The following is a 13,329-nucleotide window of genomic DNA, read 5'->3' as shown; positions in this document are numbered from 1 at the left end:
GAACATGTATTTGTCTCTTAAATCCAGGCCGTTCCCTGTAATCTGTAACAACGGTTGGAGAAAGTAATGGCAAATAGTGAGTGCACAAACCGTAGAAGGTAAACTGTACACAGCGCCAGGGCAGTGTGATGGTATGTCTACTTTTAGATTGTGTTAGCTTATCAATGAACACACTCGTCACTCGACGAGTTTCACGTCTTTACGACGGATACTTAAATGTGTGTTAGGTATTATTGTTGCAGTCTAAGCAGTCATTGTAGCAGCTAGATGAGCGAGAACCGAAAGGGTCTGTGCCATAAACCGTTATTTCTGTACGGCGTTGCTAATGTGTTGTTACTGTTGTTATTTCTCCCTCTGCTCGCCCTGTAAATGCCCTACGTCGCTGGATAGCGAAGGTGTTTTCTGCATCTCGCTCTTTTTTCTTGTATGTTCTCCGTTTGTCGCCTTCCCCGCATTCAAACCAATTCGAGCCGAAGTCCGCTACATGTCCAAAATGGTGGTCGCGTTTATGAAGGTCACGTGACTGAAAAGGGTCTATACACCCGAAACCGGAAGTAAACAGACCCTGCGCCATTTTGGAAGACCAACAAACTCGTGATAAGGGGATAATAACGGCAGCGGTATGTGAACCCATGAGAATAAAGTGGAGTGGCAAACGTCTTAAACAAACAAATCTGAGCTGTTTTATTTATGATTTATTGGCCCAACAGTAGACTTGAAAGAAACCTGTGTGAGACTTGGCAAAAAACTGTGGATATAATGGATAAGTCTGTACATGATCTGCGGACACTTTGAGGTAAGCAAACGCAAGAAATTCAGATTTAAAACATGCTAAATTGGCCCCAAGTTGATAACTGTATGAGGAGCAAGCCTCCCAGACTTCTACAATTTAATAATAATAATAATAATAATAATAATAATAATAATAATAATAATAATTTAGGATGGTTTGGGGCTTGCTCGCTGCTGCCAGGTTGGTTGTTGAGTAGCCTGACTGTTTTTTTTTTTCTTGCGTGTGGCATCATTGTTGACGCAAGGTTGTTTTTTGAACATGCCAATGTGGACACGATTTCCCCTGATGAGTTATGACTTCAGACGCGATGCGTGTGTGGAGTCCGCGTGATATGTGCGCAAGATAGGCTTCTCATGTGTTTGGAGATCCGCGCTCCGAGACAAGCGCAAGCACACACACCCCCAAGGGAAAAAAAGGGGCCCCCCGAAAATATCGGCATAGTTCGAACACTGAGTGTAGGCACTGGGTGTAAACAACAAATAGTTTACAATATCTGGGTAGCAAACAGACGGCAGAATTGGTGTCCGGTCCTCTTTATGTTTCCATTCTCCCTTGCCCCGAGTCTTATCATATGGGTCAAACCCATCAATCACAGCCAGTTTCTCCACATACCGTGCCCTTTCTGCAACTGGTAATGTACTCACATAACCAGAATTATCATCCATCGTGTCACTTTACTCTCGCTTGTACTTTGTTTTATATTGTGAGTGCATGTACTTGGTCTTCCAATATGGCGCCTAACAAAATCTCGCGGCGCGGTGACGTCATGTGAAAGGGGTCTATAGGAGAAACGTCTCATCTCATCTCATTATCTCTAGCCGCTTTATCCTGTTCTACAGGGTCGCAGGCAAGCTGGAGCCTATCCCAGCTGACTACGGGCGAAAGGCGGGGTACACCCTGGACAAGTCGCCAGGTTAGCACAGGGCTGACACATAGACACACACAACCATTCACACTCACATTCACACCTACGGTCAATTTAGAGTCACCAGTTAACCTAACCTGCATGTCTTTGGACTGTGGGGGAAACCGGAGCACCCGGAGGAAACCCACACGGACACGGGGAGAACATGCAAACTCTGCACAGAAAGGCCCTCGCCGGCCACGGGGCTCGAACCCGGACCTTCTTGCTGTGAGGCAACAGTGCTTACCACTATACCACCGTGCCACCCCTAGGAGAAACGTATAATATAAAAATAAGGGGACCAAGGACAGAACCCTGAGGCACACCTTGAGCAACAGTAACAGTGATTGATTTATGAACACCAATAGAGATGAACTGTTGCCTGTTTGCTAGATATGACTGAAACCAGGCTAAAGCTAAGCCAGTAATACCAAAAGAAGATAGTCTGGAAATGAGCATCTCATGATGTACGGTGTCAAAGGCAGCTGTGAGGTCCAAGAGAACAAGGACATTGAGATCAGCATCAGTTGAGAGCAGGAGGTCATTAACAACTCTTAAGAGAGCAGATTCAGTGCTATGCAGATTGCGAAAGCCTGACTGAAAGGGTTCATAGAGATCATTACGAGTAAGGAAAGTATGAAGCCGAGAGGCTACAACTCGCTCCATTACTTTAGCTAGGAAAGGGAGATTTGAAATGGGTTTGTAATTGGACAGTGAAAGAGAATCTAGACCAGGTTTCCTTAGTATTGGTGTAACGGAAGCAATTTTGAGGAAGATGGGAACAGTGCCTAAAGCAAAACACTGATTAATTATATGAGCAATATAAGGGGAAATAGCAGATACACAGGATTTAAGAAGTGCAGTGAGTGCAGGGTCCAGTAGACATGAGGAGGACTTAGTCAATTTCTGATACTTTAGAAGAATCAACAGGAGAGAAAGCAGAGAGACAGCAGTCAGCTTTATGAGAAAGAGCTACTTGCGAGACAGAAGAATGAATTTCAGAATGAAAGTGTTGGTAAATACTGTCAATTTTATCCTTGAAAAAAATCCAAAAAAGCCTGACACTGAGCAGGGGAACTGGGAGTGGTTGAGGAAGGAGGCTGAAGAAGTTTATTTATTGTATTAAACAGAGTTTTGGGTCTACGGTTTCCACTCTTAATGATGTTAGCATAGTAGGAGGATCGGGCAGCATTAAGAGCATCCTTATACTTTGTAATGTGTTCAAAGAAGAGTGAAAGATGAATAGTAAGGCTAGTTTTCTTATAAAGGCGCTCTAGCCGCCTTCGCTTGGCCTTCATGGCCCCAAGCTCAGAGGTGAACCAAGGAGAGGCGCGATTTGCGGAGACCTGTCTAGTTTTAAGGTGAGTGGAAGTGTTAAGTGTGTTAGATATAATATTATTGTAAATAGAAACTGTATCATCAGGGGAGGAAACCTCAGCAAATTTACAAAAAGAAGAGAGGAGAGCAGGGCTCGACATTAATGGTTGTCCGCTTGTCCGGGACAAGTGATCCTTTATGTTGGACAAGTTCATCGTCTCAGTTACTTGTCCGATTGGACAAGTGCAAAAATACGCCGATATTCGGGTTACATATCAAATTTATCAGTTTATTCACACGATTTCCGAAGCATCTCACTCGACATATTGCTTTGATGAATCGGCAGATGTTTCTGTTTGGAAAGAGCGATGTGCCCATGCGCAATATTCCGCTTGCGAAACCGGCCAATACCGCTTCGTGTATTTGAGCTGAAAAGTAAACGGTCGTTTATCAGACCCTCCAGGATTTCGCGATTTGCAACATCAACACAAATTCAACCAATCCCCGTGAATTCAGGGCGGTGTTGCAATTATATCCAATCACCGCAACTTTCCCGCAAATTTGACCAATCGTTGGCGTCGTCTTGAGGTGACGTCAACAAACTACCTTCCGCCTTACTTCCGTGTTTCCGTTCAAGAGAAGCAGCATGTGCGAGTCAGTGTTTATGTAGGCTTAAATTCAGTTACTGAAAGTGTGTTATGTTTACAGTGAAGGACTGTGTGCACTTTATATTATTTATTACTTAATACAAGAAATTAATGGATGCCAACATTTTTGCCAAAATGGTATTTTATTTTCCATTGTTTAGGCAGCTTCAGCATCATACTGTGAGATTCTGTTCAAATTGTTTTTCTTTCTTCTATGAAGCCTGAGCCATTTATTTTATTAGTTTATAATTATTGTTTAATTTAGTCTTCAGGAGAGACTGCCTGCACACAGTACTAGTATTAATAGTTTTTTTTTTTCTTACATGAAAGCTGAGGCATTTATATTATATTTTAAGGTAACTTCATGTTGTGCTGTGAGGTTCTCTGCACTTTAACTTTTGAGCCAACAGGTGCATTTGGATAAGTAAAGCCTATTTTTCTGCATTTTTGTAGTCCTGGTAATCTTTCATATTGGTAAAGTTGTTTATAGGACCATTTCTCAGTGTCTTTGTTTTTTTTTAATCAATAGTTTTTCAGTAATAACTTAATATTTAACATATCACTCAATTTTAAATCACAAAAAGAGAAAATCGCAACAATTTCTTGCAACTTTCACTTCCTCCCGCAATGTAATCGCAACAAAAACCTAAAAAACACCGCAACTTTCATCGCAACCATTAAATACCATACAGGAGCCACAATGAATAATTAGACAACAACAATTAATCAGTGGAGGATATATATTCAAAGTTAATAATTTAAAAATGAAAATATATACTGTATAATTTAAATTTTCTGGTTTTCAATTTCTCATAAATAAAATTAATGACTGATGGAGTCCAATTTTTTTTTCTGCAGTGAATAGATTTTTGTGTTAAAGTAATTCTGGTGAAATTAGTTTATTAGAAATAGTTTTTGGCCCACTTTACACGGGGACGGTATAAAACAAAAACGCAAAAGTCCGTTTTCGTTCTCACTTTTTTCCGCGTCTACACGACCGTTTTCAAGGAGGAAATCTGCGTCTATACGGTGACGCATAAATGTCTCCGCTATGTCTGCACGCATGCGCAACGTCTTCTGTCTTGTCTGATCTGCACATCTGCGCTGCTGTTCTGTCAAGTTATCCTACCAAGCCTACTACGCATGCGCGAAATCCAGGAGGGTAGGAAAATTCAACAGTAGTTTTGTCCCACCGATCAGCTGGGCTGATAGAAAATCAGTGAGAATTTCACGCATTTGCCGATTTTTATGTTTTGTGCGTATTGGTCGAGTCTTTGGCCGAGTCAAATAATTTGTAATGACTTGTTTTAAATAATAAAACGGTCTGTATGAGAACTTGCTAGGATAACTTTACAGAACACCGGTCCTGCTGAGGTACTGTAGTGCTCGAGGGAGGAGCAGGAGCAAACCGAAACTCTTTTAATCTGCCTTTATTAAGTAACACTCACTCTTGTTTCGGTGAAGAAGAGAAAAGGCAGTGTCCATCTCAGCAAAATAAACCCGTTCGGCTGCTAGTTTTGTTTTCAGTCTCGGGTTTATGGTTTCACGAGCGGCTTGAATAGGCGGCGCGCGCGTGCGTGTGTGTGTAACTTGGCGACACCAAACTGAGGAGCTCCAGCTGGGCGGGTGAGCAGGAAAACACATCTACTGCATTAAAACACAGAGCAGCTTGAAGGTCCGTTGGATCGATGTAATCAGACATGCTCTTACTTTTTTACTTACTTTCTTACTTCCCGGGCTGGCATGTGCAGTATATGACATATGTATGACGTAAACGCGTACCCGACGTGAGCAGATCTGAGCAGAGTTTCGCGTATTGGGTAGTTTAGACTGATATGCAACGGGGGCCGTTTTTAACTTATCCACTCTGGAAGGCGTTTTCAATTTTATCCGTTTTTCAGCCTCGGAAACGCCGTCCCCGTGTAGACGAAAGGCACTTCTGATAAAATATTTAGTCGTTTTTACTCGACAGCGTCCTCGTGTAAACGGGCCCTTTGTGGGGTTTTTTTTTCCTCAAATTTTTCTTCGGACAAGTCAACTTCACATTCGGACAAGTAAATTTCCTTTCAACTTGCCCGACAGGACAAGTGGTTTCAAAAGTTAATGTAGAGCCCTGGAGAGAGGCAGAGAAAGAACGCACATCAGTAGAAGAAAGATTACGGAAAGAGACAGTAGAACGCAGAGGAAATTTAGAAGGCGGCACACTGAGACAACACTCAATCAACTTGTGGTCAGTAAAACCTACATCAGAACCCGATACAGACACAATTTTTATACCAGTAGAGCAAAGCAAGTCAAGTATATGACCATGATTACGTGTGGGAAAGTCAACATGCTGAGTTAAACCAAAACATTCAAAGACAGTCAAGAGCTCATCAGTAAGGGAGCAACTAGTGTCAACATGAATATTCAAGTCACCCAGAAGAATGACAACAATACAGACAGATGAGGCTACAGTTAGCGGTTCATTCAGTTCAGACAGAAAATAAAGAGATGGTGATGATTTGGGAGGTCGATAGATTAAGAGCAGCAACATCGGTGTGGGAGTGGAGATTTTCAAAGCCAGATATTCACAGGATGTAACATCATGACAAACAAACAAAATCGCTTTTAAGTTTCAAACCACATCGGAAAACTGCAGCTAGACCTCCACCTTTCCCTGTGAGACGTGGCTTTGATATGTGTGTGTATCCAGCTGGTGAAGACATATTTAAATGTAGATAGTCCTCAGCCTGTTGCCATGTTTCCACCAGCAGAAGTATGTCCAGGGTCTTTTGGATAATTAGGCCATTAATGAGTGACGCTTTGTTGGTGATGGAGCGGGAGCTTAAAAGGCTAATCTTCGCAGGAAACACAGGTGACAATCCAGAGACAGCAGAACATTGCAGTTTCCCAAGTGAGCGAAGAACACCATGATTAACTCCATGAGCATTCTTGTTGAGCTTGGCAATCCGATTGTGAGTCCATATGATGGGTATGGAAGACTCCGAAGCATAATGAGCAGTCGGAGAGCACGGAGACCGGTGAATATACCGAGGGCGGCATGCGATTCCAATAAAGCGGCACAGATTAAATACCACGGAATCCAAGCGGTGCCGCGCACTAAGGCTTTTTAATTCCTCCGGCAAGTAGGTGTAAAACATGGGTAAAAGCCCGGGCCACAAAACCAATACCCAGACCCACAGTCATGATCCAAAAACAGATGGATAGATGCAGTCCAATGTAAGGTGCAAAGCCACCTTAGCCTAACACCGCTCATAAATGTAGCCAAAACACCAGCAGTACCACATCCAGAGTACAGTGCAGGGAAGCAATTTGACTAACCAGCACATAAAACAAGGCAACAGCGTAGTAAATGGTGGAAACTCCCTCACCACTGCTGAAGTCAAGCGGGTGGAAAGAAAGAGGGGGCTCGCAGGCGGGTTAGCTACAGGGGATTGCAAAAAGCCGGTGTCAAAACCAAGCAAGAAGAGTCCGAAATTAACCAAAAAGAAACAAAATGGATTTGCAACACATTGCCAAAAATCAGAAGCACAGTTAAAGGAACAGTCCACCGTACTTCCATAATGAAATATGTTCTTCTCTGAATTGAGACGAGCTGATCCGTACCTCTCCGAGCTTTATGCGACCTCCCAGTCAGTCAGACGCGCTGTTACTCCTGTTAGCAATGTAGCTAGGCTCAGCATGGCCAATGGTATTTTTTGGGGCTGTAGTTAGATGCGACCAAACTCTTCCACGTTTTTCCTGTTTACATAGGTTTATATGACCAGTGACATGAAACAAAGTTCGGTTACACAAATTGAAACGTGGCGATTTTCTATGCTATGGAAAGTCCGCACTATAATGACAGGCGTACTAACACCTTCTGCGCGCTTCGGCAGCGCATTGGTACCTTCACTCCTCTTCGGGCATGGCCAGGCGGGCGAATGCCCTGGTCCGTCCGCCTTGTCTAAAAAAAAAAAAAAAAAAGGTACAACTCGAGTCCCATGGTAAAACTGGGACTTTGTCATTTTTCCGCATGAGGCCCATGGTAAAACCACACTTCCAGGAGGGGCTGCCGTCTGCCTCCCAAGCCGGCCGAGAGCGCTCCTCGTCAGGCACGGCCAGGCGGGCAAATGCTCTGGTCCGTCCGCCCTGTCTAAAAAAAAAAATGGTACAACTCCGAGTGAAGGTATCAATGTGTTGTCGAAGCGCGCAGAAGGTGTTAGTACGCCTGTCATTATAGTGCGGACTTTCCATAGCATAGAAAATCGCCACGTTTCAATTTGTGTAACTGAACTTTGTTTCATGTCACTGGTCATATAAACCTATGTAAACAGGAAAAACGTGGAAGAGTTTGGTCGCATCTAACTACAGCCCCAAAAAATACCATTGGCCATGCTGAGCCTAGCTACATTGCTAACAGGAGTGACAGCGCGTCTGACTGACTGGGAGGTCGCGCAAAGCTCGGAGAGGTACGGAGCAGCTCGTCTCAATTCAGAGAAGAACATATTTCATTATGGAAGTACGGTGGACTGTTCCTTTAAGAAAAAAAAAAAAAAAAGAAAAACGCCGGGGAGAAGAGGCAGCAAACTCACACACTACGTACTCTCAACCAGAAACGGAAGTCTTGGGATTTGGGATTAAAAAAAAAAAAAAAAAAAAGAGAAATGATGCAAAACATACATGTCCATAAATTAAGTGTAATAAAGCAGAATTACACAGGGAATACATATTGAACACATGAAGAAAAGGAGGTGCAAAAAGGCATAGAAAGCCAAGAAACCAGCTGAAATTTGTCAGTATTTAGAAAGCAATCCCACCCCCGATCAGTGCAAATTAATATCAGCTGGTTTAGTCCTAACTGATGGCCTATAAAAAGGTTTCTCATTACCAAGGTGTCACACAAGAAGCATCTCATGATGGGTAAAAGCAAAGAGCTCGCTCAAGACCTTCGCAACCTTTTTGTTGCACAACATACTGATTGCATTGGTTACAGACGCATTTCTAAACTTCTGAATGTTACAGTGAGCACCGCTGAGGCAATTATCCGGAAGTGGAAAGAACATTGTTTCACCATAAACCGACCACGACCAGGTTCCACCAGGTGCGCCTGGCAAAATTTCTGACAGAGGAGTCAAAATAATAATTAAAAGAGTTGTCCAAGAGCCAAGGACCACTAACCGAGAGCTTCAGAAAGACCTGGAATTAGCAAGTACACTTGTTTCAAAGAACACAATAGGTAATGCACTTAACTGCCATGGTCTCTATGCACACTCACCGCACAAGACTCCGTTGCTGAAGAAAAAGCAAGTTGAAGCTTGTTTGAAGTTTGCTGCACAACATTTGGACAAGCCTCTGAAATACTGGGAGAATATAGTCTGGTCAGATGAGACCAAAATTGAACTCTTTGGATGTCATGGCACACACCATGTTTGGAGGAGAAATGGCACATCACCCTAAAAACACCATACCAGCAGTGAAGTTTGGAGGTGGGAACATCATGGTGTGGGGCTCTTTTTCAGCATATAGCACTGGCAGACTTTATATAATTGAAGGAAGGATGAATGGAGAAATGTACCGAGACATTCTTGATAAGAATCTGTTGCGATCTACCAGGATGCTGAAGATGAAACGAGGGTGGACATTTCAGCAAGACAGTGATCCCAGACACACAGCCAAGGAAACTCTCAATTGGTTTCAGAGAAAGAAAATAAAGCTGCTAGAATGGCCCAGTCAATCACCCGGCTTGAATCCAACTGAAAATCTATGGAAAGAACTGAAGATCAGAGTTCATAGAAGAGGCCCCCGGAACCTTCAAGATTTGAAGACCGTTTCTGTGGAAGAATGGGCCAAAATCACACCTGAGCAATGCATGCGACTAGTTTCTCCGTACAGGAGGCGTCTTGAAGCAGCCATTACCAACAAAGGCTTTTCTATGAAGCATTAAATACATTTCAGTAAACGTGTTCAATACTTACTCCCTGTGTCATTCCACTTTACTACACTTAATTTATGGACATATATGTTTTGATTTCTTTGCATGTGTGAATTATTTGGGTTGTTACCAACATCTGGTGAAAATTTCATGTCAGTAGCCCCATCAGAAATACATGTTATTTATCAGCTGGGAGGGCTGCATCATGAAATACCGTGAGCGAGGTCTTGAAAGTACTGAGCGAGGCCCTCTGGACCGAGGTCAGCATTCAAGGCCGAGGTCACAGCATTTCACCATACGGACCGACCTTAAGCTGGTAAATAATATACAGTTGTGCTCATAAGTTTGCATACCCTGGCAGAATCTATGATTCTTTGACCATTTTTCAGAGAATATGAATGATAACACAAACATCTTTTCCGCTCATGCTTAGTGGTTGGGTGAAACCATTTATTGTCAAACGACTGTGTTTTCTCTTTTTAAATCATAATGACAACAGAAACCACCCAAATGACCAATATCAAAAGTTTACATACCCAGAGATGCCTAGCCCAAATTTTGAATTTCAGTATTCTTGAAAACATTTTTCAGTATTTTGGAATGACTTTCAGTAACATTAATTTATGCGCATTTCCATTATAAAGAGGTATATATACCAATATGTTTAACATTTAAATTATTAAAAAGTACTGTTTTGTGTGAATTGAATAAACAAAACACGAGCAGCCACCTCAACTGAATTTCCACTCAACAAATTTCTAGAGCATACACTATATCACATTTTTATAAATACAATAGTGCTCCCTGTTTGCAGACATTACGGTTGACTACCAATCATTGGTATTGAATGTAACTCCTCAAAAGTATTATATTACATTGCCTGGCAAAATGTTCTACCTGTTTACGGATTCTAATAAAATTTAAAAAAAATTTCTTATTTCATGCCAAAGAGAGTCCGACATTGTTATCTTAATGTCCCAATATATAAATACTTCAGCATAATGCTTCAGATGAGACATTGAATAAAATGACATTTATAATTGTATTTAAAACAGTGGAATGATCAATTTTTTGCCACAATCCCAACAACACTAATCATAAAATGCTGTTTTTGATCATACTACATGTACATTTGTACTTGCAACACTGAAAAGACTTTGAATTAAAGAAGTACAGCCAGTGTTTGATATTTCAGTGAATAAAAATCAGACATGTAAAAAGAAACTGAATAAGTTTAACTCACATTTCATGGCACTAATTGGCAAGTTCAACTCCAAGCATAGGTCAACCATCACGTGCTGAAGCGGTGTCACGTTCCGTGTCTTTTCATCCACAGATTTTGTAAAAAACTGCTGGATACCCCCAGATTTACTTTCCGCCTGACTCGCCATTTCAGCATGTTTTTTGTTTTTTTGTAGTTGACATGCCGCGTGCAGTCATCGCGACCACCATGAGTGATGTTAATGTCAGTTCTACACAGTTTGCAGTGCGCGTATCCATTGCCCTTTTGACTGGGTGTAATGCACGGCCATTCTACCGTATCGAAAATAGCGCGAGCAAATGTGCGGAATCTGCGCATGTCACACACAGCATATGCGGAATCTGCGCATGTCACACACAGCATGTGTGGTTGTCGTAAAAATAAATAGCCGTGAATCACGCATGGATTGAAAAAGTCGCTTGGACATTTAAAAACAACTCACTGGAATTTTTTAAGACTTTATAATAATTCCGTACAGAATAACACTGTTTGCCGTAACATCGTATTTACGTAACTTTTCCGTACAAAATACGGCCAATCCGTACTAGTAGGCATCTCTGCATACCCTGGTGATTTTGGCCTGATAACCTGCACAGAAGTTGACATAAATGGGTTTGAATGGTTACTCAAGGTAACATCCTCACCTGTGATCTGTTTGCTTGCAATCAGTGTGTGTGCATAAAAGCTGAGTGAGTTTCTGGGATCCAGACAGACTCTTGCATCTTTCATCCAGCCACTGACATTTCTGGATTCTGAGTCATGGGGAAAGCAAAAGAATCGTCAACGGATCTACGGGAAAAGGTAGTTGAACTGTATAAAACAGGGAAGGGATACAAAAAGATATCCACGGAATTGATAATGCCAGTCAGCAGTGTTCAAACTGTGATTAACAAATGGAAAATCAGGGGCTCTGTTAAAACCAAACCACGGTCAGGTAGACCAACAAAAATTTACGCCAAACAGCACAGAGACAAGCCTCAAAACTTTTGGAACAAGGTCATTTGGAGCGATGAGACCAAAATTGAACTTTTTGGCCACAACCATAAACGTTACATTTGGAGAGGTGTCAACAAGGCCTATGATGAAAGGAACACCATTCCTACTGTAAAGCACGGAGGTGGATCGCTGATGTTTTGGGGATGTGTGAGCTACAAAGGCACAGGAAACTTGGTCAAAGTTGAAGAAAAGATGAATGCAGCACGTTATCAGCAAATACTGGAGGCAAATTTGCACTCATCAGCCCAGAAGCTGCGCATGGGACGTACTTGGACGTTCCAACATGACAACGGTCCAAAACACAAGGCCAAGTCGACCTGTCATTGGCTACAGCAGAACAAACTGAAGGTTCTGGAGTGGCCATCTCAGTCTCCTGACCTCAATATCATTGAGCCACTCTGGGGAGATCTCAAGCGCGCAGTTCATGCAAGACAGCCCAGGAATTTACAGGAACTGGAGGCTTTTTGCCAAGAAGAATGGGCAGCTTTACCATCTGAGAAAATAAACAGCCTCATCCACAACTACCACAACAGACTTCAGGCTGTCATTAATGTTAGAGGGGGCAATACATGGTATTAAGAACTGGGGTATGTAAACTTTTGATCAGGGTCATTTGGATGTTTTTTGTTGTCATTATGATTTAAAAATAGAAAACACAGTTGTTTATCAATAAATGGCTTCACCCAAACACTAACCATGAGTGGGAAAAAAAGGTTTTGTGTTATCATTCATATTCTCTGAAAAAAGGCCAAGAAAGCAAAAATTCTGCCAGGGTATGTAAACTTATGAGCACAACTGTATTTATTTTTTTTCCTTACCAAATTCTAACAGAAAACGAGAGCGCCCGAAAGGGAAAACCGAGCCACCATTTTGAATCCTCATTCACGGCTGTAATGCAAATTGCTTCCTCCTCGGTATACAAGTGCACTTCCATGGCAGGAAAAAAACTACATTTTGCCGCCTATGTAGTCCCCTATTTATACAAAATTGAGTCACTTAGGATTCAGCCATGTTTTTGCTCGGCGTTAGCAAGTTACAGGTTTTTAGCTTTCTCCTGAAATGTTTTATTTTATTTCTTCTTCCTCAGGGTAGTAAAACTCGCTTTCGCTGTGAACACTGTCGTTACCGCTATCCATGCTGTAAAATTAATGATATTATGCTGAGAAATGCTGGCAAAAATTTAAGATTTTTGATAATCTTATAAATAAGTCTTATTAAAAAAAGATAAATGTTGACAAAAAATGCTACCATGTTTGTTGTTGTTGTGAACGAGTGAGTCGCCAGAGGTCCGTAACCGGGGTCCGTACCGTAGGATATGGGCCCGCTCGCCAGCCAGAGTGCAGGATTTGATGGAAACCACACCGCGAAAAAAATAAATATATTTACTGAGAAAAATGTTGATGCGTTCAATACTTATTTTCCCTGCTGTGTGTGTGTGTGTGTCTCTATATTATAGATTAAAGTGTATATATAAAAAACCTCTCTCCTTCATTT

General features: G+C 41.9%; 1 protein-coding gene across 1 annotated transcript in view; it reads left to right on the top strand.

The window, feature by feature from the left end:
- The window catches only part of rgs19 (regulator of G protein signaling 19), a 151,840-nt gene that overhangs the window by 129,709 nt on the left and 8,802 nt on the right, over positions 1–13,329 (top strand). The window lies entirely within an intron of this gene.

This window comes from Neoarius graeffei, chromosome 13 (genome assembly GCF_027579695.1).
Source record: "Neoarius graeffei isolate fNeoGra1 chromosome 13, fNeoGra1.pri, whole genome shotgun sequence".
Taxonomy (NCBI): Eukaryota; Metazoa; Chordata; class Actinopteri; order Siluriformes; family Ariidae; genus Neoarius; species Neoarius graeffei.
The sequence above is the reverse complement of the archived record's forward strand: the minus strand, read 5'-3'. Positions and strand labels throughout refer to the sequence as shown.